Source organism: Stenella coeruleoalba (assembly GCF_951394435.1).
Source record: "Stenella coeruleoalba genome assembly, chromosome: X".
In the NCBI taxonomy this organism is placed as follows: domain Eukaryota; kingdom Metazoa; phylum Chordata; class Mammalia; order Artiodactyla; family Delphinidae; genus Stenella; species Stenella coeruleoalba.
Window position 1 is genome coordinate 42,529,679 of NC_137152.1, and position 27,453 is coordinate 42,557,131.

At 37.9% G+C, this 27,453-nt stretch overlaps 1 long non-coding RNA gene across 3 annotated transcripts; it reads right to left on the reverse strand.

Annotated features, from left to right (window-relative positions):
• Positions 1-643: 643 nt before the first annotated feature.
• On the reverse strand, positions 644-27,438 carry LOC307180937. 3 transcript variants are annotated; one of them, XR_013825805.1, is made up of 8 exons: positions 26,835-27,438; positions 18,173-18,304; positions 17,581-17,661; positions 12,782-12,849; positions 7,075-7,154; positions 5,119-6,267; positions 2,365-2,479; positions 644-884 (listed from the first exon to the last, which is right to left on the reverse strand). It is a non-coding gene; the product is annotated as an uncharacterized lncRNA (long non-coding RNA). The 3 variants fall into 3 exon arrangements; XR_013825806.1 differs by lacking the exon at positions 644-884 and adding an exon at positions 1,065-1,870; XR_013825807.1 differs by lacking the exons at positions 644-884; positions 2,365-2,479 and having other exon boundaries at positions 3,996-6,267.
• Positions 27,439-27,453: the final 15 nt, after the last annotated feature.

Below are 27,453 nucleotides of genomic sequence, written 5' to 3' on the forward strand. Positions count from 1 at the left end.
CAACCACTCTAGAAAATGTTGGCCATTTTCTAGTAAAGCTGAACTATGCACATACTCTAGGTCCAGCAATTTTAGGTGTCTATCCCAGAGCGGTAGTTCCCACAATGTGGTCTGGGGATCCTGAGGGCAGGGATGGGGGGTGGGGGAGCCAAAACCATAATACTAGAAAGATGTTATTTGCTTCTTTTACTCTCATTCTCTCAAGTACGTAGAGTGGAGTTTTCCAGAGGCTACATGACATGTAATATCAGATTGAATGCAGAAGCAGATATGAGAATCCAGCTGTCTTCTATTAAGCCATACAGTAAAGAGATTTGCAAAAATGTAAAACAATGCCACTCTTCTCACTATATTCTTTTTGTTTTGGAAAATATAGTTATTTTTCATAAAAATGTTACTTTTGTTAAATGTAATTGGCTTATTATTTTAAAATTAATATATTTAAGCTTTCTCAGTTTTAATTTCTAATACAGCAAGTATCAATTGGTATAACCCACATACACCAAAGCTTTTTAGGGTCTGCAGTGATTTTTAAGAATGTAAAGCAAGTCCTGAGACCAGAAAGTTTGAGAATTGCTCCCCTAGAGAAATCCTCACATGTGTATACTGGGAGACACTACAAGAGTGTTCACCAAAGCCTGTTTGTTTTTTTTTTATTTTTATTTTTTATTTTTAATTTTTTTGGCGGTGCGTGGGCCTCTCACTGTTGTGGGCTCTCCCGTTGCGGAGCACAGGCTCTGGACGCGCAGGCCCAGCGGCCATGGCTCATGGGCCCAGCCACTCCGCGGCATGTGGGATCTTCCCAGACTGGGGCATGAACCCGTGTCCCCTGCATCAGCAGGCGAACTCTCAATCACTGCACCACCAGGGAAGCCCACCAAAGCCTGTTTGAAACAGCAAGAAACAGAAACAAGAAAATAAGATGAATAAATTGAGACATATTTATACAATGGAATACTATAATTAAATAAATGAATGAACTCCAGCTACATGTATCAACATGGATAAAACTCAGGAAACCTAATACTGATTCAAAAAAGTCATGAAAGAATATGTTTATATAAAGTTGAACAACAGTCAAAATTATACAATATATGGATGCAGTAATATGTTGTAAAACCATACAAAAAAGCAAGGCATGAAAAATGACACTGGTTACCTCAGGGAGGGGAAGGAGATGTGACTGGGGAGGGCTACATGGCGGGTTTTGTCATTCAGAAATGATTTGTTTTTGAAGCTGGGTGATGGGTACAGGTACATAGGTATTTGTTTTATAATTTATTCGAACTGTACAGATATGTATATTATAAAATTTATAATGTATTATCATGAAAAATAAATAAAATTTAAAAAGCAGGAATAATTGGATAGAGTGCTGGTGGGAGGGTAGATTGTTACAGGACCCTCCCTGAGGTCAGAGGGAATAAAACACTGCCCCCGATCCTGCTGAAGTGGAGCTAGGTGTGTAGGCGATTTCCTTGTGAAACATGGCTGTGAATGGGAACAGAGCCCAGAGAGCTAAGGTGATGGTAGGAGGAGGGGCAAAGAATGATTTTTCTAAGATGGGAGATACTAGACTATGCTTGTTTGCTGCTGGGAAAGACCCAGAGACCATAGAGAGGGACTGGATGGCAACACAGAAGAGAAAGGGAATAATGGAAGGGAAAGGAGGAGCTGGGATCTGAGGCACTGGGCCTCAGAGAGGAGAGGTCCTCAGGCCCTTCATTGTAACAGGAAGGAATGAAACAAAAGATGAATACAGATACTGGGAGGTTTAGAGATTCAGGTGGGAAGATGAAGGTCCTGGAACAATTCTCCCATGTCTGATGGCTTTTATTTTGTCACTGAAGCATGAGATAAGATCATTTTTCTGTAGAGAGAATAGAAATATTAGTCAGTCTTTCTTAATAGCATGGTTGATAGAAATTTTTTACTATTGATAGTTTAGAAAAGTTTCAGCTTTACGATAATGTAGTTTTAGGACTATTGTCAAATTTGGGAAAACCTGTTTAGTTTCTTTCATACATGAGCTGTAAGATGTCAGGGCATTTCAATTTTCTTATAGAGTGAAGAGTACACATCTTCAGTACTCTTTGATTTTTCGCTGATTGTTAAGCAGGGTCTTGGAAGAAACAAATGAGGGACCCTGAAGCTTCACTGACCTCTCTGTAAATCTGTCTTTGGCCTCTTTGACCTACTTTCTCCTCCAGGAAGCATTCTCTGATTTTCCCTGGCCGAGGTTCTCCCACAGGGCTTTATTCCTGTCACTCACAGGACTTTTCTCACTCTCTCTGAGGTAGCCAGGTCATCCTCCTTCGCTAGATAGAGGGAGCTCCAGAGGGTAAGGAGTCAGGACACACTTACCTTGGTTCAGCAGTCTTCCATCAGTCTGTGAGTGAGTCTTCACTGGAGCAGTGTGGTATGGTGGTCAAACATGTAGGCCTTGGAGGCAGGCAGACTGGAATTTGATTTTTTGCACCTTGGGTGTACAGAAAGAACAGGGTTCATCCTAATCCTTGGTTCATGACATACTCTACCATTGGTCCAGGCTGGGGCTTCACTCCTAGCTCCTCTGTGTGACCCTGGGTAAGTTACTCATTGCTCTAAGTCTCAGTTTCCCCATCTGTAAACTGGGGATGATAATAATACCTACTACATCAGAGTTGTGAGGATTCAATAACATAATCCATGAAACGCATGCACAGTCCCCAGTACCTAATGTTTAATAAATGGTAGCCCTCCACATGATTGGGAGTATACTGTAGGTGGAGGATACAGTATTGCATAACAAAGGCCCAGGCCCTGCCTTCCTGAGCTCACAGCCTATTGGGTACCACACAGCCCAGTGCCAGCCCTGATATATCCAAGACTTGTGAGTGGTTGTTGAATCAAAATTATTTCATTCTGTGCCTCTATTTCTTTTATTTTTTACTGTCACCCCAGTTCACCATCACTGTCACCACCTTTCAGATGTCTCCCATCTCTCTTATTTTGCTCTCTCTTGTCTTTCTGTTTACATCTCTCTGGTGGTTTCTCTTTCCTATCTCTCCTATTCTCTCTCAATCTCTCCCCTTCTTGCTCTTGCTCTCACTCTCTCTCCATTGCCTCTGTTGGGGGTTGCCTTGTCTCCATCCTGTCCCCATCTAACTTATGGTTCTCCTCTTGGTCTGTGTCTCCATCCTCACATATATAATACCATATTACTCTACCTCATCTGTTTCTGAATCTGTGTTCCAAAATTTCTGTCTTTTCTGCTTCTCTTTCAATTTCCTTTGGCTCCTTGGCCTCTTTTCTGTCCACCCCCGTCTCCAACACTCTGTACCTATTTATCTTATCTCTGCCTGTCTCCCAGTTCTCATCTTTGTATTTATGTTGCTGCATTCATCCGTCTCTGTTCCCCACCTATCTTTCTCTATTTCTATTCTCACCTTTCTGTTCCAGTCTCTGTCTTCACCCCAGCCTCCCACCCCCTCACAACTAACATTTACATTCTCTTTGTTTCTCTCTCACACACATACCCCTATGTTGGTCTTCTTGCCCTTGTTTCCCTCTTTGAGTCTCTCCTCATCTATCACCCCTTTTCTACCTCTGTTACCATCTCTCTTGCTGGGTGGCTCTCCTCATGTGCCTGTCTCTTGTTTCCATCTTTCTGTCCCTATGTGTGTTTCATCTGTTTGCCATCTTGTCCCCAGATCCCTGTCTGTCTGTATCTCTCTGTCACTGACAGAGTAGTCAAGAGTATGGCCTCTGGTGTTAGATTGTTTGGATTCCAAACCTAGTTGTGCTGCTGACTTGCTGTGCCTCAGTGTCCTCATCTGTAAAACAGGGCTGATAACAGTACCTGCTTCAGTGTTACCAAGAGCATTAAATGAACTAACACATGTACAGCTTATAGAACCATGCCTCAAATATAAGAAATGCTCAAAAATATTAGCTCCTAAAAATAAATAACAAGGACCTACTATAGCACAGGGAACTGTATTCAATATCTTGTAATAACCTATAATGGAAAAGAATATGAAAAAGACTTTATATACCTATATATTTACATATATATATAATTGAATCACTTTGCTGTACACCTGAAACATTGTAAATCAACTATACTTCAATTAAAAAATATTAACTTCTATATCATCAACCTCTTCCTCCTCAACACCATCTCCGTTTCTATCTTTGTCTATCTAATCCCAGTCACTCTCTTTATCTACCTGGCTGTTATCATCTCTGTGTCTCTCTCTATCCACCTGGCTGTTATCATCTCTGTGTCTCTATCCTCATGTTTTATGTAACTGCCTTTCTGACCCCAATCTGTGTCTCTGTCCCCATCTCTCTCTCTCCCTACATTCCAGCCTCATTTCTGTCAGTCCCTCTTTTTCTACCCTGCCCATTCCATCTGTGTGTATATCTCTCTGTCCCCAAACTTCTTTGCTTCTTTATCACCATTCTGACTATCTGTTCCTATCATTCAGGCCCTATTTCTTGGTCTCTGTCTCTTTATATCCTTGTTCTCATTTCTCTATCCCCCTGTTCCCATATCTATCTTTGTTTATCTATTTTTTTATAAAAATCTTATTCTGTTTCTTTCTCCTCATCTCCCTGTGTCTTCTTCTGGCCTCTCTGGACAATTTAGCTTGGAATTGGTCTGGTAGATAATGTGGAGCTATAAAAGGGTTTAGGAGGAAGCAGTAGGCCTGGCAAGAGGCAAGTGGCAGGGTGTGGAATTTCATGGCTCTGCCAAATCCTCCTGAACGACGTGGCCTCTGAGGTCAAGGTTAGCATAAACCCCCTCAACTCAGCCTCTTCAAGAAAGACAAAGAATGCTGCAGTTATTGGGAGGACCAGGAAGGGGTATTTTTCTGAGTGAAATTCCATCCGGAAGCTGGAATCCAGAGCATTTCCTGTTGTAATGTTTCTTCCAGACTTGGAGAGTCTGAACTTGCCACGTAGCATGTGCACTGCATACATATATTTCTACAGTAAAACACAGAGATGCATACATAATCCCCCATCCTCAGAGATGCAGACATGTGCAGAGACATATAGATACACATAGAATCAAGAACCCTCACAGTTGCAGACACTCCAAGACATGGAAAAGCACACAGAATGAATTACCAGCTGGCAGAGATGCTGATGTACACAGGGACATTGAGAGAACCATGGAAATACCCCCATCACAGCTCACGGACCCATGCAAACAGATACAGAAAAATAATTACATAGAAAAATTGTTCTTTTTCAGCCTGACATTTTCATATAAACAGAAACACACCAGAGCATCATGTATAAAAAACACACCTTTATAGAAGTGTGCACATTCATACATAATCACAAATATCCAAAGCAACAGAGAATCACATATAGCCATTGCTTTGCTGAAAGTGTAGAGGTAGCCAAACTTCCTCTGGCCCCCAAATAACAGACATGCCACTCCTCTTGTGCCCTCCTCTCTGTGAAGGCACCACCAAGTACTCAAGCCAGAAACCTGACTGCTAGGTACTAGACAGAAATAATTGAAAACATCTAGATAAAGTTTTTTTCCTAGAAAAATATAAAGTGATAAAAATGGCATAGGAAGTAGAGAACGTGAATAGACCACTAGGCATTAATGAAACTGAAATGGTAGGTAAGGACATCACTTCCCCCCAAATCCAGGCCCAGATGGATTTACAGGTATAGTGTGCGGGACTCTCAGGAGTTACTTCTCTTCTTATACAAGTTATTCCAGAAAATAGAAAAGGAGAGAAAGCTGCCTAGCTCATTTTATTTGTCTAGTAAAATCTTGAAGTCTTGATTTTAAAAACAGATAAGGACAATTAAAGAAAATTATAGGCTCATTTCACTTATGAATATAGATGCATAAATCGTAAATTAAATATTAGCTAATCGAATCCAACAGTATTTAAAAAATACATCACAATCAAATGGAGTTAATTCCAAGAATGCAAGGAGAATGCATTCAAACTCAGAAAAATCTATCAATGTAATTTACCACATGAATAGACTAAGGGATAATAATCATATGAGTATCTCAATTAATATAGGAAAATTATGTTACATGCCTACTTACGATGAAAACTCTTTAAAAAATATGAATAGAAGGCAAATTTCTTAACTTGGTGAAGGTTACATACCAAAATTTTACAGCATACTTTGCAGAAAATGGAGAAACTTAAGATGCATTTCCTTGAAGATTAAGAATAAGACTAGATACTTACCCTCACCAACTACTGTTTAACATAGAACTGGAAGTCTTGTTTAATACTATAAAGGGAGAAAAAGAAATGAGACGTGTAAGGACTGGAAGAGAAGAGATAAAACCAACAGATTCAACTGACATACTATTAGAATTAAAAAGATTTCAGCAAGGTTGCCAGGTACAAAATCAACTTATAAAAATCAATAACATTTCTTTACATTAGCAATAAACAACTAGAAAAAATAAGATACCTAAAATTAATCACTAGACCAAAGTATAAACTTTTCTAAATGTCAGGACAACTAAAAAAAAATGAGAAAAAAACCACATTCACAGAAAGATAGACAAGATGAAAAGGCAGAGGGCTATGTACCAGATGAAGGAACAAGATAAAACCTCAGAAAAACAACTAAATGAAGTGGAGGTAGGAAACCTTCCAGGAAAAGAATTCAGAATAATGATAGTGAAGATGATCGAGGAACTTGGAAAAAGAACGGAGGTAAAGAGAGAGAAGATGCAAGAAATGTTTAACAAAGACCTAGAAGAACTAAAGAAAAAACACCTAGAAGAATTAAAGAACAAACAAACAGAGATGAACAATACAATAACTGAAATAAAAAATACACTAGAAGGAATCAATAGCAGAATAAATGAGGCAGAAGAACAGATAAGTGACCTAGAAGACAGAATGGTGGAACTCACTGCCATGGAACAGAATAAAGAAAAAAGAATGAAAAGAAATCGAGACAGCCTAAGAGACCTCTGGGACAACATTAAACACAACAACATTCGCATTATAGGGGTCCCAGAAGGAGAAGAGAGAGAGAAAGGAACCGAGAAAATATTTGAAGAGATTATAGTCGAAAACTTACCTAACATGGGAAAGGAAATAGCCACCCAAGTCCAGGAAGCGCAGATGGTCCCAGGCAGGATAAACCCAAGGAGAAACACGCTGAGACACATAGTAATCAAATTGAAGAAAATTAAAGACAAAGAAAAATAATTAAAAGCAACAAGGGAAAAACGACAAATAACATACAAGGGAACTCCCATAAGGTTAACAGCTGATTTCTCAGCAGAAACTACAAGTCAGAAGGGAGTGGCATTATATATTTAACGTAATGAAAGGGAAGAATCTTCAACCAAGATTACTCTACCTGGCAAGAATCTCATTCAGATTCGATGGAGAAATGAAAAGCTTTACAGACAAGCAAAAGCTAAGAGAATTCAGCACCACCAAACCAGCTCTACAACAAATGCTAAAGGAACTTTTCTAAGTGGGAAACACAAGAGAAGAAAAGGACCTACAAAAACAAACCCATAACAATTAAGAAAATGGTCACAGGAACATACATAAAATTACCTTAAACGTGAATGGATTAAATGCTCCAACCAAAAGACACAGGCTAACTGAATGGATACAAAAACAAGACCCATATATATGCTGTCTACAAGAGACCCACATCAGACCTAGGGACACATACAGACTGAAAGTGAGGGGATGGAGAAAGATATTCCATGCAAATGGAAATCAAAAGAAAGCTGGAGTAGCAATACTCATATCAGACAAAATAGACTTTAAAATAAAAATGTTATAAGAGACAAGGAAGGACACTACATAATGATCAAGGGATCAATCCAAGGAAAAGATATAACAATTATAAATATATATGCACCCAACATAGGAGCACCTCAATACATAAGGCAACTGCTAACAGCTCTAAAAGAGGAAATCAAAAGTAACACAATAAGAGTGGGGGACTTTAACACCTCACTTACACCAATGGACAGATCATCCAAACAGAAAATTAATAAGGAAACACAAGCTTGAAATGACACAATAGACCAGATAGATTTAATTGATATTTATAGGACATTCCATCCAAAAACAGCAGATTACACTTTCTTTTCAAGTGCACATGGAACATTCTCCAGGATAGATCACATCTTGGGTCATGAATCAAGCCTCAGTCAATATAAGAAAATTGAAATCATATCAAGCATCTTTTCTGACCACAACGCTATGAGATTAGAAATGAATTACAGGGAAAAAAAACGTAAAAAACACAAACACATGAAGGATAAATAATACATTACTAAACAACCAAGAGATCACTGAAGAAATCAAAGAGGAAATCAAAAAATACCTAGAAACAAATGACAATGAAAACATGACGATCCAAAACCTATGGGATGCAGCAAAAGCAGTTCTAAGAGGGAAGTTTATGGCCTTACAAGCCTACCTCAAGAAACAAGAAAAATCTCAAATAAACAACCTAACCTCACACCTAAAGGAACTAGAGAAAGAAGAACAAACAAAACCCAAAGTTAGTAGAAGGAAAGAAATAATAAAGAACAGAGCAGAAATAAATGAAATAAAAACAAAGAAAACAATAGCAAAGATCAATAAAACTAAAAGCTGGTTTTTTGAAAAGATAAACAAAATTGATACACCATTAGCCAGACTCATCAAGAAAAAAAGGGAGAGGACTCAAATCAATAAAATTAGAAATTAAAAAGAAGTTACAACAGACACTGCAGAAATACAAAGCATCCTAAGAGACTACTACAAGCAACTCTATGCCAATAAAATGGACAACCTGGAAGAAATGGAGAAATTCTTAGAAAGGTATAACCTTCCAAGACCGAACCAGGAAGAAATAGAAAATATGAATGCACCAATCACAAGTAATGAAATTGAAACTGTGATTAAAAATCTTCCAACAAACAAAAGTCTAGAACCAGATGGCTTCACGGGAGAAGTCTATCAAACATTTAGAGAAGAGCTAACACCCATCCTTCTCAAACTCTTCCAAAAAAAGTGCAGAGGAAGGAACACTCCAAAACTCATTCTACGAGGCCACCATCACCCTGATACCAAAACTAGACAAAGACACTAACAAACAAAAAATTACAGACCAATATCACTGATGAATACAGATGCAAAAATCCTCAACAAAAAGCTAGCAAACAGAATCCAACAACACATTAAAAGGATCATACACCATGATCAGGTGGGATTTACCCCAGGGATGCAAGGATTCTTCAATATATGCAAATCAATCTATGTGAAACACCATATTAACAAATTGAAGAAAAAAAACCATATGATCATCTCAACAGACGCAGAAAAAGCTTTTGACAAAATTCAACACCAATTTATGGTAAAAACTCACCAGACAGTGGGCATAGAAGGAACATACCTCAACATAATAAAGGCCATATATGACAAACCCACAGCAGACATCATTCTCAATGGTGAAAAAGTGAAAGCATTTCCTCTAAGATCAGGAACAAGACAAGGATGTCCACTCTCGCCACTATTATTCAACATAGTTTTGGAAGTCCTAGCCATGGCAATCAGAGAAGAAAAAGAAATAAAAGGAATACAAATTGGAAAAGAAGAAATAAAACTGTCACTGTTTGCAGATGACATGATACTATATACATAGAGAATCATAAAGATACCACCAGAAAACTACTAGAGTTAATCAATGAATCTGGTAAAGTTGCAGGATACAAAATTAATGCACAGAAATCCCTTGCATTCCTGTACACTAATGATGAAAAATCTGAAAGCGAAATTAAGGAAACTTCCCATTTACCACTGCAACAAAAAGAATAAAATACCTAGGAATAAACCTACCTAGGGAGACAGAAGACCTGTATGCAGAAAACTATAAGACACTGATGAAAGAAATTAAAGATGATACCAACAGATGGAGAGATATACCATGCTCTTGGATTGGAAGAATTAATACTGTGAAAATGACTATACTACCCAAAGGATTCTATAGATTCAATGCAATCCCTATCAAATTACCAATGGCAGTTTTTACAGAACTAGAACAAAAAATCTTAAAATATGTATGGAGACACAAAAGACCCCGAATAGCCAAAGCAGTCTTTTTTTTTTAAATTAATTTATTTAATTTTTGGCTGCGTTGGGTCTTTGTTGCTGCGTGCGGGCTTTTCTCCTGTTGTAGCAAGTGGGGGTTACTCTTCCTTGCGGTGCACAGGTTTCTCATTGTGGTGGCGTCTCCTGTTGCGGAGCACGGGCTCTAGGCGTGCAGGCTTCAGTAGTTGCAGCACGCAGGCTCAGTAGTTGTGGCTCGCAGCTCTAGAGCGCAGGCTCGGTAGTTGTGGTGCATGGGCTTAGTTGCTCTGTGGCATGTGGGATCTTCCCGGACCAGGGCTCAAACCCATGTCCCCTGTATTGGCAGGTGGATTCTTAACCACTGCGCCACCAGGGAAGCCCTAGCCAAAGCAGTCTTGAGGAAAAACAATGGAGCTGGAGGAATCAGACTCCTTGACTTCAGACCATACTACAAAGCTACAGTAATCAAGATAATATGGTACTGGCACAAAAACAGAAATATAGATCCATGGAACAGGATAGAAAGCCCAAAGATCAACCCATGAACCTATGGTCAACTAATCTATGACAAAGGAGGCAAGGATATACAATGTTGAAAAGACAGTCTTCAATAAGACCACTATTCAATAAGTGGTGCTGGGAAAACTGGACAGCTACATGTAAAAGAATGAAATTAGAACGCTCCCTAACATCATACACAAAAATAAACTCAAAATGGATTAGAGGCCTAAATATAAGACCGGACGCTATAAAACTGTTAGAGGAAAACATAGGAAGAACACTCGTTGACATAAATCACAGCACCATCTTTTTTGATCCACCTCCTATAGTAATGGAAATAAAAACAAAAATAAACAAATGGGACCTAATGAAACTTAAAAGCTTTTGCAAAGCAATGGAAACTACAAACAAGACGAAAAGACAACCCTCAGAATGGGAGAAAATATTTACAAACGAATCAACGGACAAAGGATTAATCTTCAAAATATATAAACAGCTCATGCCGCTCAATATTAAAAAAACAAACAACCCAGTCCGAAACTGGGCAGAAGACCTGAATAGACATTTCTCTAAAGAAGACATACAGATGGCCAAGAAGCACATTAAAAGCTGCTCAACATCACTAATTATTAGAGAAATGCAAATCAAAACTACAATGAGGTATCATCTCACACCAGTTAGCATGGGCATCATCAGAAAATCTACAAACAACAAATGCTGGAGAGGGTGTGGAGAAAAGGGAACCCTCTTGCACTGCTGTGGGAATGTAAATTGATATAGCCAGTATGGAGAACAGTATGGAGGTTCCTTAAAAAACTCAAAATAGAATTACCATATGATACAGCAGCATATATATACTAGGCATACTAGGCATATACCCAGAGAAAAGCATAATTCAAAAAGACACATGCACCCCAATGTTCACTGCAGCACTATTTACAATAGCCAAGTCATGGAAGCAACCTAAATGCCCATCGACAGACGAATGGATAAAGAAGATGTGGTGCATATATACAAGGGAATATTACTGAGCCATAAAAAGGAACAACATTGGGTCACTTGTAGAGACGTGGATGGATCTACAGACTGTCATATAGAGTGAAGTAGGTCAGAAAGAGAAAAACAAATATCATATATTAACACATATGTGTGGAATGTAGAAAAATGGTACAGATGAACCAGTTTGCAGGGCAGAAATAGAGACACAGATGTAGAGAACAAACATATGGACACCAAGGCGGGAAAGTGGCAGGGGCATGGTGGTGTTGTGATGAATAGGGAGATTGGGATTGACATATATACACTAGTATGTATAAAATGGATAACTAATAAGAACCTGCTGTATAAAAAAATAAATAAAATTCATAAATTCAAAAAATAAAACAAAAAAATTGAGTGTTAACTGATAAAAAACAAACAAAATAGACTACATAGTAACATGAATTTAATATATAAAAATATAGCTAAAAAAGAAAATAAAACTTAATGTGATAATATTAACACCAAACATCTTTTGTATCGATAAATATAAATGGTCTTAGCTCATCTATTTAAAGAAAAACATTTTTGTATTGGATCCCTGAGCAAAACTCAACTACTGTATTCAAGAGAGTCAACTAAAACAGATTCAGAGAGGTTAAAAATAGAAGAAGGGCAAAGGTATACCAGTCAAATGCAAATAAAGAAAGCAGAGGTTGTAATCTTAATTATCAGCCAAGTTAGAAAGTCAGAATGAAAGGCATTAATTGACTGTCAATGTCATGAAAAGGAAAGACTAAGGAACTGTCCACAGGTTGGAGGAGATATGATGACTAAATGCAATGTGGGATTCTGGTTTGGAGCCTGGAACAGAAAAAGGATATTAGTGGAAAAACTGGTGAAATCTGAATAGTCAGGAGTTTAGTTAATAGCAATGTACTAATGCTAATCTCTTAGTTTTCTCAGATGTAGTCATATAAGATATTAACATGAGAGGCAACTAGATGAAGGGTTCTATAAAACTAAAATTATTCTGAAATAAAAAGCTTATTACAAAAAAGAATTGAGACAAAAAAGGCCACAATTCACAATGAAAATATAAAGTTATGAGTATTTTTGTATCAAATAACATAGCAACTTTCACAAAGCTGAAATATTAAGAGATACAAGGAGAAATAGATAATAGATTGAAACAAACTAAAAACAGGAGAAATTTAACTCACCTTTCTCATTCCAGGACAGATCAAATGAACAACAACAGCAACAAAAACCCAGTAAGAATACAGAAAACCTAAACAACAAAATCAATATTAGGCCAAGAAGAAAATCTCAATAAATTCCAAAAGGTAGAACTAATACTGACAATGTTCTCTGATCACAACTGGATAAAGGCAGAAATCAATGTAAAAAAGATCTTCCATCTGAATATATAAAAACTCTCTGTCAAACAATTCTTGGGTCAAAGGGCAAACTCAAACCAAAATTGCTGAATTTCTAGACAATAATAATAATGAAAACATTACATATCAGAATCTATGGGTACAGATAAAGCAGCAGTCAGAGAAAAGTTCATTGCCTCAAAATACTTATACTAAAAACAAGGGAAAAAATTAAATGAACCCAACTCAGAAAGTTAGTGAAAAGAGAAACAGAATAAACTTACGGGGAACAGAAGGAAAGAATTAACAAAGAGAAAAGCTCAAATAAAGGAGTTAGAAAACAGGTAACAGTAGAACTAATAAATAAATAGATTAACCAATTCTGTTAAAAAGAAATAAATAAGCCATTAAATAATAATCAAAAAAAAGGAGAAAGCACAAAGACACAAACCAGGAAATGAAAAGTTGGACATAACCATAGCAAGAGGACATTTTAAACATTATGAAGGACTTCCTCATGCAACTCTATGCAAATCGTTTTAAAGACCTTGAAGAAATGGAAAACATCCTAGGAAAATATAATTTACCAAAACTCTAAAAGAGAAAAGTCCATATAGACCAATTTCCATGGAAGAAACAGAAAAAGTTATAAAGAGCTACTTTCCCCCCAAAGCACTGGGCCATGATGATTTCACAGGGGAAGTCTGCTAACACTGAAAAGCAGATCATTTGAATGCTATTTTTATTTTCCTGATCCTAGATAAAGAAGGAACACCTTCATATTCTTTTTATGAAGTGAGTATAACATTGATATCAAGATCTAACAAAGATTTCACAAGAAAAAGAAAATGATATAAACCAATCTTCACTTATGAATATCGATGCAAAATCCTAAATATTAGCAAACAGAATCCCTGACTATGTGGAGTTTATTTTCAAGAATGCAAAAATCATTCAATATTAGGAAATCCATTAATACAATCTAACATATTGTTGAATCTAAGGAGAAAAATCATATCATCATTTCCAGAGATGCCAAAGAACCATTTGACAAAATTCAATACCCATTCTTTACAAAAAATTCTTTATAAAAATTTCTTCCTTAATATAATTATGTCTGCCTCTTTCTCTATCTATCTATCCATCCATCCATCCCCAAATCCAGCAATCCTGCACTTCACTTAACCAGGAAACACTAGTAGCATTTATATGCTAAACTCACAAGGGTATCTACTCTCTCCACTACAATTTAACATTATATTGGAGGTAGCAAAAGCATTGTGATTAGAAAAGAAAAAGAAATTAGAAATTACAATTGGAATGGAGGAGGTAAAGCTATCATTCCTTATAGATAAGACTGTAGAGCCAGAAAACCCAAGCAAACCAATAGAAAACTATTACAAACAAGAGAACTCAGCAAGGTAGCAGGATATAAAATTAATATATAGAAATCATTCAGTTAGAAGACATATGGAAGAGAAGGCTTCATTTATCATAGCAACAAAAAAGACAAAATAATGTCTTAGTCTGTTGCGGCTGCTATAACAGAATACCACAGACTGGTTGGCTTATAAACAACCGAAATTTATTATTCACAGTTCTAGAGGCTGGGAAGTCCAAGATCAAGACACTCAAAGATTTTATGTCTGGGGAGGGCCCACTTCCTGGTTTATAGATAGCCATCTTCTTGCTGTGTCCTCACATGGCAGGAGTGGAAAGGGAGCTCTCTTGGGTCTCTTTTATAAGGGCACTAATCCTAGTCATGAGGGCTCCAATCTCATGATCTAATCACCTGCCAAAGGTCCTACCTCCAAACACTATCACATTGGGGGTTAGGTTTCAACGTAAAATTCGGGGGGTGGGGGCAGACACAAACATTCAGTCTACAGCAAATACCTAGAAACAAACTTAACAAGAAATGTCTAAATCCTTCAAGAGAAAACATTTGTAACACTCTGAAGAAACAAATAGAAAGGCACCCCATTTTCTTAAATAGGAAGACTCAAAATCATAAAGATGTAAAATTAATTTATAAATTTAGTATAAGCTAATTAAAAATACCATATTTTTTCTTTTTCTGAAACTAGACAAGCTGAATTAAAGATCAAATGGAAAAATAACGAACAAGCACAGCCAGAATATCTCTGAAAAGGAAGAACAATGATGGGGGACTATTGCTACAATAATTCTCTATAAAAAACCAAAATGAATATTTAGATACCCAAACTTAGACAGAGTCTATGGTCAGCTGAGAGGTTCTATGCACTGGATCAGGCTCTGTTGATCTCAACTCTGCCAGCTCATGTATCTGCACTAAGTTGGTGGCTTGGCTGGAGGTTGGCTGCTATAGGATGCCTTGGCTGGGAGGACCAGGCTCATTTCTATATGTCTCTCACATCCCTCCAGCAGACTAGCCTGGGTATGTTCTCACAGCAGTGGCACGGGTCCAAGAGAGGAAGCAGAATATGCAAGAGCTTTCTCAAGTCTCTGCTTATATCAAATTTGCTACTATCCTGTTGGTTGAAGTAAATTATATGGCCAAACTCAGTCACTATGGAAGGGCACTACCAAAGGGTGTGAAGACACATAAAAAATTGGGGCCATTAATGCAATCTATCACAAAAGTACAAATCAAAATCTAGAATCCATAAAAGAAAACATAAACTTGTTTACATAAAAATAAAGTAAAATTTGCTTGGAAAATATCCATTAGCAAAGTCAAAAGAACAACAAACTGGGAAAAAAATACTGACAACTGATATCATTCACAAAGGTCTAATTTCTCTAATTATATAACAAGCTTGTAGAAATCGAGAACATAAACAGAGCATATAAATAGACAACTCACAGGAAAAGCCAAAAATGACCCTTAAACATATGAAAAGATGCTCAACCTCACTCATCATAAAAGAAATGTCAATTAAAACTACAGTGAGATACTGTTTCTCACCTATCACATTGGCAAAAATCCGAAAGTCTTTAATGATACACTTTCTGAGCGAGGTGGTGGTGAAACACATAAACTCATACATGGGTGGTAAGTGCAAAATGGTACACCTACGGAGGGAAATTTTGGCAATATCTACCAATGTTATAAATGTGATTCTTAGAATTTATCCTATAGAAATATCTGCATACATATGAAATGTCTATTCATCATGGCACCATTTGTAATACCAAAGGACTGAAAATACCCTGAACATCCATCAGTAGGGTATTGCAGTCATTAAATAAACTATTACACATCCACATAATGTAACGGTTTCTCAGCTCTCAACAGTTTCAAGTCATACTACATGATTTTCTATGTAGTGGAAACTTTCTAATGCTCTGATATGCAAGGACCTGCAGGATGTATCACGTGAAAAAAGCAACATGTATAACTGTATGTATAGTATGTCACCTTTTGTGTAAGAAAGAGGGAGATGGAATACGATATACATTTATACTTGTTTGTATCTGCATAAAGAGACACTGGAAGAATAAAAAAATAAATGAATAAAACTGGTAACTGTGGGCGGTGTGTATGGTGGCAACTGGGTAGAATGGACAAAGATGAGTGACAATTCTCAAAGTATAATTTTTATATAGTTTTGCTATTCAAAATGCGTGTATATTATCTATTCAAAAAATAAAAATATTCAGAATAGTAACTAAAACTGTAAAGTCACTAGGAATTAAATTAGTAAAAACACAAAAATTCTAAAGAGAAAACTTTAAACTCTTAATAAAGAGCACAGGTAGAAGGTGAACTGAACAAATGAGGAGATATTCCATGATCTTGGATGGGACAAGTTAATATTTTGATAGTGTCAACTCTCCCAAATTAATCTATAAATTCAGTGCAATTCTAATCAAAATTACAGTTGTTTTTTTGAAGAGCTTGATAAAATCTTTTGAAGATTTATGCAGAGTTATAGTTAAGACAACCCAAAAGAAGACTAAAGAGGAGGGGACTTGCCCTATCAGATTTAAGATACGTTACAAAATATTAAAAAAATAGGTGGTATTAGTACAAGAACAGAAACAGACCTATGTGTGTATGTTTCATAATATACGACAAAGGTGGCATGGTAAATCAATGAAAAAGGAAGGATTGTTTAGTATTTGGTGGTGGGAAATGTGGCTCACTATGTGGAAAAAATAAAATTGCATACCTACCTATCACCACAAATGAGCGTGGATTCTAAATGGATTAAAACCTAAAGGTGAGGGGGTCGGAGGAAGATGGGGGAAGAATAAGGCATGGAGATCACCTTCCTCCCCACAGATACACCGGAAATACATCTACACGTGGGACAACTCCTACAGAACACCTACTGAATGCTGGCAGAAGACCTCAGACCTCCCAAAAGGCAAGAAACTCCCCACATACCTGAGTAGGACAAAAGAAAAAAGAATAAACAGAGACAAAAGAACAGGGACGGGACCTGCACCAGTGCAAGGGAGCTGTGAAGGAGGAAAGGTTTCCACACACTAGGAAGCCCCTTCGTGGGCGGAGACTGCAGGTGGCGGAGGGGGGAAGCTTTGGAGCCACGGAGGAGAGCACAGCAACAGAGGTGCGGAGGGCAAAGCAGAGAGATTCCCGCACAGAGGATAGGTGCCGACCGGAACTCACCAGCCCGAGAAGCTTGTCTGCTCACCTGCCGGGGCGAGTGGGGCTGGGAGCTGAGGCTCTGGCTTCAGTCGGAGCCCAGGGAGAGGACTGGCGGCGTGAACACAGCCTGAAGGGGTTAGTGCAACATGGTTAGCCAGGAGGGAGTCCGGGGAAAAGTCTGGACCTGCCAAAGAGGCAAGAGACTTTTTCTTCCCTCTTTGTTTCCTGGTGCGCGAGGAGAGGGGATTAAGAGCACTGCTTAAAAGAGCTCCAGGGACGGGGGCGAGCCGCGGATAACAGCGCGGACCCCCGAGATGGGCATGAGAAGCTAAGGCTGCTGCTGCTGCCGCCACCAAGAAGCCTGTGTGCAAGCACAGGTCACTATCCATACCTCCCTTCTGGGGAGCCTGTGCAGCCCGCCACTGCCAGGGTCCCGGGATCCAGGGCCAACTTCCCTGGGAGAACGCACGGCGGGCCTCAGGCTGGTGCAACGTCCCGTTGGCCTTTGCTGCTGCAGGCTCACCCCGCACTCCGTACCCCTCCCTCCCCCCGGCCTGAGTGAGCCAGAGCTCCCACGTCAGTAGCTTCTTTAACCCCGTCCTGTCTGAGTGAAGAACAGACAGCCTCCAGCGACCTACACGAAGAGGCGGGGCCAATTCCAAAGCTGAGCCCCAGGAGCTGTGCGAACCAAGAAAGGAAACGAAAATCTCTCCCAGCAGCCTCAGCAGCAGCGGATTAAATCTCCACCAGCAACGTGATGTACCCTGCATCTGTGGAATATATGAATAGACAACAAATCATCCCAAATTGAGGAGGTGGACCTTGAGAGCAAGATTTATTATTTTTCTCCTTTTCCTCTTTTTGCGAGTGTGTATGCTTCTGTGTGAGATTTTGTCTGTATAGCTTTGCTTTCACCATTTGGGGTTCTGTCGGTCTGTTTTCTTTTTGTTTTTTTATTTACTTTTTTAAAAAATTTATTTTATTTTATTTTATCTTACTTTATTTTATTTTACCCCCTTCCTTCCTCCGTTCCCTCCTTCCTTCCTTCCTTCCTTCCTTTCTTTCTTTCTTTCTCTCTCTCCCTCTCTTTCTCTCTCTCTTTCTTTCTTTCTTTTCTTCTTTTTCTCCCTTTTATTCTGAGCCACGTGGATGAAAGGCTCTTGGTGCTGCAGCCAGGAGTCAATGCTGTACCTCTGAGGTGGGAGAGCCAACTTCAGGACACTGGTCCACAAGAGACTTCCCAGCTCCAAATATTATCGAACGGTGAAAATCTCCCAGAGATCTCCATCTCAACATGAGCACCCAGCTTCACTGAATGACCAGCAAGCTACAGTGCTGGACACCCTATGCCAAACAACTAGAAAGACAGGAACACAACCCCACCCATTAGCAGAGAGGCTGCCTAAAATCATAGTAAGTCCACAGACACCCCAAAACACACCACCAGACGTGGACCTGCCCACCAGAAAGACAAGATCCAGCCTCATCCACCAGAACACAGGAACTAGTCCCCTCCACCAGGAAGCCTACACTACCCACTGAACCAACTTTAGCCACTGGGGACAGACACCAAAAACGATGGGAACTACGAACCTGCAGCCTGAAAAAATGAGACCCCAAACACAGTAAGATAAGCAAAATGAAAAGACAGAAAAACACACCACAGATGAAGGAGCAAGATAAAAACCCACCAGACCTAACAAATGAAGAGGAAATAGGCAGTCTACCTGAAAAAGAATTCAGAATAATGATAGTAAAGATGATCCAAAATCTTGGAAATAGAATAGACAAAATGCAAGAAACATTTAACAAGGACCTAGAAGAACTAAAGATGAAACAAGCAACGATGAACAACACAGTAAAAATGAAATGAAAAATACTCGAGATGGGATCAATAGCAGAATAACTGAGGCAGAAGAACGGATAAGTGACCTGGAAGATAAAATAGTGGAAATAACTACTGCAGAGCAGAATAAAGAAAAAAGAATGAAAAGAACTGAGGACAGTCTCAGAGACCTCTGGGACAACATTAAACGCACCAACATTCGAATTATAAGGGTTCCAGAAGAAGAAGAGAAAAAGAAAGGGACTGAGAAAATATTTGAAGAGATTATAGTTGAAACTTCCCTAATATGGGAAAGGAAATAGTTAATCAAGTCCAGGAAGCACAGAGAGTCCCATACAGGATAAATCCAAGGAGAAATACGCCAAGACACATATTAATCAAACTGTCAAAAATTAAATACAAAGAAAACATATTAAAAGCAGCAAGGGAAAAACAACAAATAACACACAAGGGAATGCCCATAAGGTTAACAGCTGATCTTTCAGCAGAAACTCTGCAAGCCAGAAAGGACTGGCAGGACATATTTAAAGTGATGAGAAAAACCTGCAACCAAGATGACTCTACCCAGCAAGGATCTCATTCAGATTTGATGGAGAAATTAAACCTTTACAGACAAACAAAAGCTGAGAGAGGTCAGCACCACCAAACCAGCTTTACAACAAATGCTAAAGGAACTTCTCTAGGCAAGAAACACAAGAAAAGCAAAAGACCTACCTACAATAACGAACCAAAAACAATTTAGAAAATGGGAATAGGAACATACATATCGATAATTACCTTAAATGTAAATGGACTAAATACTCCCACCAAAAGACACAGATTGGCTGAATGGATACAAAAACAAGACCCATATATATGCTCTCTACAAGAGACCCACTTCAGACCTAGAGACACATACAGACTGAAAGTGAGGGGATGGAAAAAGATATTCCATGCAAATGGAAACCAAAAGAAAGCTGGAGTAGCAATTCTCATATCATACAAAATAGACTTTAAAATAAAGACTATTACAAGAGCCAAAGAAGGACACTACATAATGATCAAGGGATCGATCCAAGAAGAAGATATAACAATTGTAAATATTTATGCACCCAACATAGGAGCACTTCACTACCTAAGGCAAATACTAACAGCCATCAAAGGGGAAATCGACAGTAACACATTCATAGTAGGGGACTTTAACACCCCACTTTCACCAATGGACACATCATCCAAAATGAAAATAAATAAGGAAACACAAGCTTTAAATGATACATTAAACAAGATGGATTTAATTGATATTTATAGGACATTACATCCAAAAACAACAGAATACACATTTTTCTCAAGTGCTCAAGGAACATTCTCCAGGATAGATCATACCTTGGGTCAGAAATAAAGCCTTGGTAAACTTAAGAAAATTGAAATTGTATCAAGTATCTTTTCCAACCACAACGCAATGAGACTAGATATCAATTACAGGAAAAGATCTGTAAAAAATACAAACACATGGAGGCTAAACAATACACTACTTAATAATGAAGTGATCACTGAAGAAATGAAAGAGGAAATAAAAAAATACCTAAAAACAAACGACAATGGAGACACGACAGCCCAAAACCTATGGGATGCAGCAAAAGCAGTTCTAAGAGGGAAGTTTATAGCGATACAATCCTACCTTAAGAAACAGGAAACATCTCGAATAAACAACCTAACCTTGCACCTAAAGCAATTAGAGAAGAACAGAAAAACCTCAAAGTTAGCAGAAGGAAAGAAATCCTAAAAATCCAATCAGAAATAAATGAAAAAGAAATGAAGGAAATGATAGCAAAGATGAATAAAACTAAAAGCTGGCTCTTTGAGAAGATAAACAAAATTTATAAACCATTAGCCAGACTCATCAAGAAAAAAAGGGAGAAGACTCAAATCAATAGAATTAGAAATGAAAAAGGAGAAGTAACAACAGACACTGCAGAAATGAAAAAGATCATGAGAGATTACTACAAGCAACTCTATGCCAATAAAATGGACAACCTGGAAGAAATGGACAGATTCTTAGAAATGCATAACCTGCCAAGACTGAATCAGGAAGAAATACAAAATATGAACAGACCAATCACAAGCACTGAAATTGAAACTGTGATTAAAAATCTTCCAACATAGGGAGGGTGGGAGGGAGGGAGATGCAAGAGGGAAGACATATGGGAACATATGTTTATGTATGACTGATTCACTTTGTTATAAAGCAGAAACTAACACGCCATTGTAAAGCAATTATACCCCAATAAAGATGTTAAAAAAAAAATCTTCCAACAAACCAAAGCCTAGGACCAGATGGCTTCACAGGCGAATTCTATCAAACATTTAGAGAAGAGCTCACATGTATCCTTCTCAAACTCTTCCAAAATATAGCAGAGGGAGGAACACTCTGAAACTCATTCTACATGGTCATCATCACCTTGATACGAAAACCAGACAAGGATGTCACCAAGAAGGAAAACTACAGGCCAATATCACTGATGAACATAGATGCAAAAATCCTCAACAAAATACTAGCAAACAGAATCCAACAGCACATTAAAAGGATCACACACCATGGTGAAGTGGGGTTTATTCCAGGAATGCAAGGATTCAATATATGCAAATCAATCAACATGATACACCATATTAACAAATTGAAGGAGAAAAACCATATGATCATCTCAATAGATGCAGAGAAAGCTTTTGACAAAATTCAACACCCATTTATGATAAAATCCCTGGAGAAAGTAGGCATAGAGGGAACTTTCCTCAACATAATAAAGGCCATATATGACAAACCCACAGCCAACATCGTCCTCAATGGTGAAAAACTGAAAGCATTTCCACTAAGATCAGGAACAAGACAAGGTTGCCCACTCTCACCACTCTTATTCAACATAGTTTTGGAAGTTTTGGCCACAGCAATCAGAGAAGAAAAGGAAATAAAAGGAATCCAAATCGGAAAAGAAGTGGTAAAGCTGTCACTGTTTGCAGATGACATGATACTATACATAGAGAATCCTAAAGATGCTACCAGAAAACTACTAGAGCTAATCAATGAATTTGGTAAAGTAGCAGGATACAAAATTAATGCACAGAAATCTCTGACATTCCTATACACTAATGATGAAAAATCTGAAAGTGAAATCAAGAAAACATTTCCATTTACTGTTGCAACAAAAAGAATAAAATATCTAGGAATAAACCTACCTAAGGAGACAAAAGACCTGTATGCAGAAAATTATAAAACACTGGTGAAAGAAATTAAAGATGATACAAATATATGGAGAGATATACCATGTTCTTGGATTGGAAGAATCAACATTGTGAAAATGACTCTACTACCCAAAGCAATCTACAGATTCAGTGCAATCCCTATCAAACTACTACTGGCATTTTTCACAGAACTAGAACAAAAAAATTCACAATTTGTATGCAAACACAAAAGACCCCCAAGAGCCAAAGCAATCTTGAGAACGAAAAACGGAGCTGGTGGAATCAGGCTCCCTGACTTCAGGCTATACTACAAAGCTACAGCAATCAAGACAGTATGGTACTGGCACAAAAACAGAAAGATAGATCAATGGAACAGGATAGAAAGCCCAGAGATAAACCCACGCACATATGGCCACCTTGTCTTTGATAAAGTAGGCAGGAATGTACAGTGGAGAAAGGACAGCCTCTTCAATAAGTGGTGCTGGGAAAACTGGACAGGTACATTTAAAAGTATGAGATTAGATCACTCTCTAACACCATACACAAAAATAAGCTCAAAATGGATTAAAGACCTAAATGTAAGGCCAGAAACTATCAAACTCTTAGAGGAAAACATAGGCAGACTCTAAGACATGAATCACAGCAAGATCCTTTTTGACCCACCTCCTAGAGAAATGGAAATAAAAACAAAAATAAACAAATGGGACCTAATGAAACTTCAAAGCTTTTGCACAGCAAAGGAAGTCATAAACAAGACCAAAAGACAACCCCCAGAATGGGAGAAAATATTTGCAAAGGAAGCAACTGACAAAGGATTAATCTCCAAAATTTACAAGGAGCTCATGCAGCTCAATAACAAAAAAACAAACAACTCAATCCAAAGATGGGCAGAAGACCTAAATAGACATTTCTCCAAAGAAGATATACAGACTGCCAACAAACACATGAAAGAATGCTCAACATCATTAATCATTAGAGAAATGCAAATCAAAGCTACAATGAAATATCATCTCACACCAGTCAGAATGGCCATCATCAAAAAATCTAGAAACAATAAATGCTGGAGAGGGTGTGGAGAAAAGAGAACACTCTTGCACTGCTGGTGGGAATGTGAATTGGTACAGCCCCTATGGAGAACAGTATGGAGGTTCCTTAAAAAACTACAAATAGAACTACCATATGACCCAGCAATCCCACTACTGGGCATATACCCTGAGAAACCAAAATTCAGAAAGAGTCATGTACCAAAATGTTCATTGCAGCTCTATTTACAATAGCCAGGACATGGAAACAACCTAAGTGTCCATCATCGGATGAATGGATAAAGAAGATGTGGCACATATATACAATGGAATATTACTCAGCCATAAAAAGAAAGAAGACTGACGTATTTGTAGTGAGGTGGATGGACCTAGAGTCTGTCACACAGAGTGAAGTAAGTCAGAAAGAGAAATACAAATACCGTATGCTAACACATATATATGGAATTTAAGGAAAAAAAGGTCATGAAGAACCTAGGGGTAAGACAGGAATAAAGCCACAGGCCTACTAGAGAATGGACTTGAGGATATGGGGAGGGGGAAGGGTAAGCTGTGATAAAGCGAGAGAGTGGCATGGACATATATACACTACCAAATGTAAAATAGATGGCTAGTGGGAAGCAGCTGCATAGCACAGGGAGATCAGCTCGGTGCTTTTTGACCACCTAGAGAGGTGGGATAGGGAGGGTGGGAGGGAGGGAGATGCAAGAGGGAAGAGATATGGGAACATATGTATATGTACAACTGATTCAGTTTGTTATAAAGCAGAAACTAACACACCATTGTAAAGCAATCCAATAAAGATATAAAAAAAAATGCACAGACACAAAATATTCTCCACCGTGGGCCAACCTGGTATTAAGTGCCTCCTGAGAAGATACAATATGAAGTAAGCGGTATCCTCTATGTCCTGTTATTGCTGAAATTATTTAACCTGAATAATGGTTTATATAATTTATATAATTAATAATTTATATAATCATAATTATATAATTATATATAATTAATTATATAATTATATATATTTAATATATAAAATTATATAATTAGATATAATTAGATATATTATATATAATATATATAATATACATAATTACATATAATTATATACAATTATATAATTAATAAGTTTATATAATTAATAATTTAACCTTTCATGTGGAAAGAGCAGATGAATCCAGATATTCTGTGGGATATTCTATAACAAACTGGCCTGGACTCTTGAAAAGTACTGGTGTAATCTCAAACACACAATAATCTAGGGGTACTATTTTAGATTAAAAGAGGTTAAAGTGCTAAAACAACCAAATGTAATACACAAACCTTAATTAGATACTGGGATCAAAAAATCAGAGCAGGTCTAAGAACATTTTGGGCTCAATTGGAAAATTTGTATATAGGGTATCTTTGATGGTATTATTGAATTAGTAAGTTTTCTTAGGTGTGATAACAGTATTGTGGTTATGCAGGAGAATGTCCTTATTCTAGTAGATGAGTGCTGAAGTTTTTAGGGGTGAGCTGTTATACTGCCTGCAAGAAGATGTACACATATACATATAAAGAGAAGTAGAACAAATTTGGCAAAATATTAAGAGTGTATGGGCTTTCATTGTACTATTTTTTCAACTGTTCTGAATTTTGAAAAATGGAAAAATGAAAATTTTGGGGAAATACATGCATGTAAAAGAACAATACATATTTTGCAAGAACACATATAAACAAAAAGATATGCATAAAACACTTTAAAATGCTTGCCTACATGAAGGAAATGAGAGTGGGAAGTAGAGATGAAAGAGAATTTAAAAAACAACAAAGACCTCTCCCTAAAGTAATACTCACTCATTGAATACATGGAAAACAAAGAAAAGCACAATGAAGAAAACTAAATTCATTGATAATTTCATTTTCTCTGTCAGCAGTTCTCAAAATGTGGTACCTGGACTAGCAGCAGCAGCAGCTTCATCGTCATCATCATTTTCTTCTTCTTCTTCTTCTTCATCACCACCACCACCACCACCACCACCACCACCACCACCACCACCACCACCACCACCACCACCACCACCACCTGAGAACTTGTTAGAAATGCAATACAGACTTAACTAAAACACAATTCTGGGTGTGGGGCCCAGCATCTGGTATTTTAACAAGCTCTCCCAAGTGATTCTGCTGCAGCCCAGGTTTGAGAACCACTGATCTAGATTTAGACACCATTAATTTTGTTATAGATCCTCACAGTCTTTCTAAAAAAATATGAAATACTTCAGGCATACGAATAAGTATGAAGAATAATATAGCACACACCCATGTACCTATTACCCAGATAAAATATTAGACAGTCAAAGTCCCCTGTGTATTTTTCTCTCATTTTGTTCCCCAGAGGTAATCACCATTCTGCATTTGGTGTTTAATTCCTTTGTTTAAAAAATATTGTTTACATAGCTATGTAATTGATAAACAACATAGTGCACTGTTTTCTAGTTTTAAAAAATCTATATAAATGGTCTCACACATCATGTATCCTTCCACAACTTGCATTTTATCACAGCAGTATGTTTCTGAAATTAATCTGGATTGATATAACCAATTCTGGTTCATTTTTTTTTTACTGTTGTATATAGTAGTCTGTTGTGTGGCTACACCACTATTTATTTATTCTCCTTTTGGTGAACTTTTAGATTGTTGAGTTTTTTTCTCTATTACTAACAGTTCTGTGATGAATATTCTTTTCTTGATTGTTTTCCTTTTATCTTTATTTTGCAATGAATATTCTTGCACATGCCTCCTTGTGCATATGTTTAAGAATTCTCTAGGACTTAACATACATACATATACACACACACACACACACACACACACACACACACACACACCTCTAACAGAATTGCTGGGTCCCAGGGCCATCTTTAACTATTCTGATTGTTTAACTATTCTTAATTGTTTTCCAAAGTAGTAATACCAATTTTCATTCCTATCAAAGACTTCATCACAAATTTTTTCCTCATGGTTTGTGCATTTCGGACTTTGTTTAAAAAGTCCTTCCACAGTCCTAGGTCACAAAGATATTCTCCACCCTCTCATGTGGAAATAAATAGGGATCCAGTTTTATTTTTCTCGTTATGGTGAGCCAAATTTCCCAGCACTATCTACTAAAATGTCCATTTCCCATTGATTTGTGGTGTAGGCCCGTAAACTTACCCGTTTAACAAACATTTGCTGAAGCGTGCCTTGTACCAGTCTTGTGCTGGGTCCTGCTGAGGGCGCGAAGATAGATGGCTCCTAGTCTCAGGGAGTTCACTCTCCTTTGAGGAGATACAGCCACATAAATGATTATAATACTAAGTGATAAATGCAACAAGGTGCTCTGAGTTTCTCTTTCAGCTGGGAAAGTTCATAGAAGCGACAAGAGTTAGGTCTTAAAGAAAAAGGAAGAATTTGCTAATGCAGGGGGGAAGGTGAAGGTGGCTAGGGCTGGTTTGGGGTCCAGAGGAGTTGTGTTTCTCTAGGGTAAGAGTTTAGAAGCCTTCCATGGATGTAGGGGCAGTGAGTCCTTCGTACGTAAGAGGTAGGAGTAGGCAGAGGGAGTCATTTTCTTCCTGGATATGCTAGAGGTTGATATCCTTGGGGTACAGGGGCTCGGCCTCACCCCAAAGTTTAGGCTAGAGGAAGAGGAGTGGCTGGAACTAAGTTATCAGGAAGAAGACATTTTCAGACTAATAATTATTTTTTTAAGGGGGAGACCTCATTCTCCAGCCAGGTCAGGAGCTCCCTGAGATGGCTTCTGAAGAAACTCTTACTTGCCCCCACTCCAGAGGTA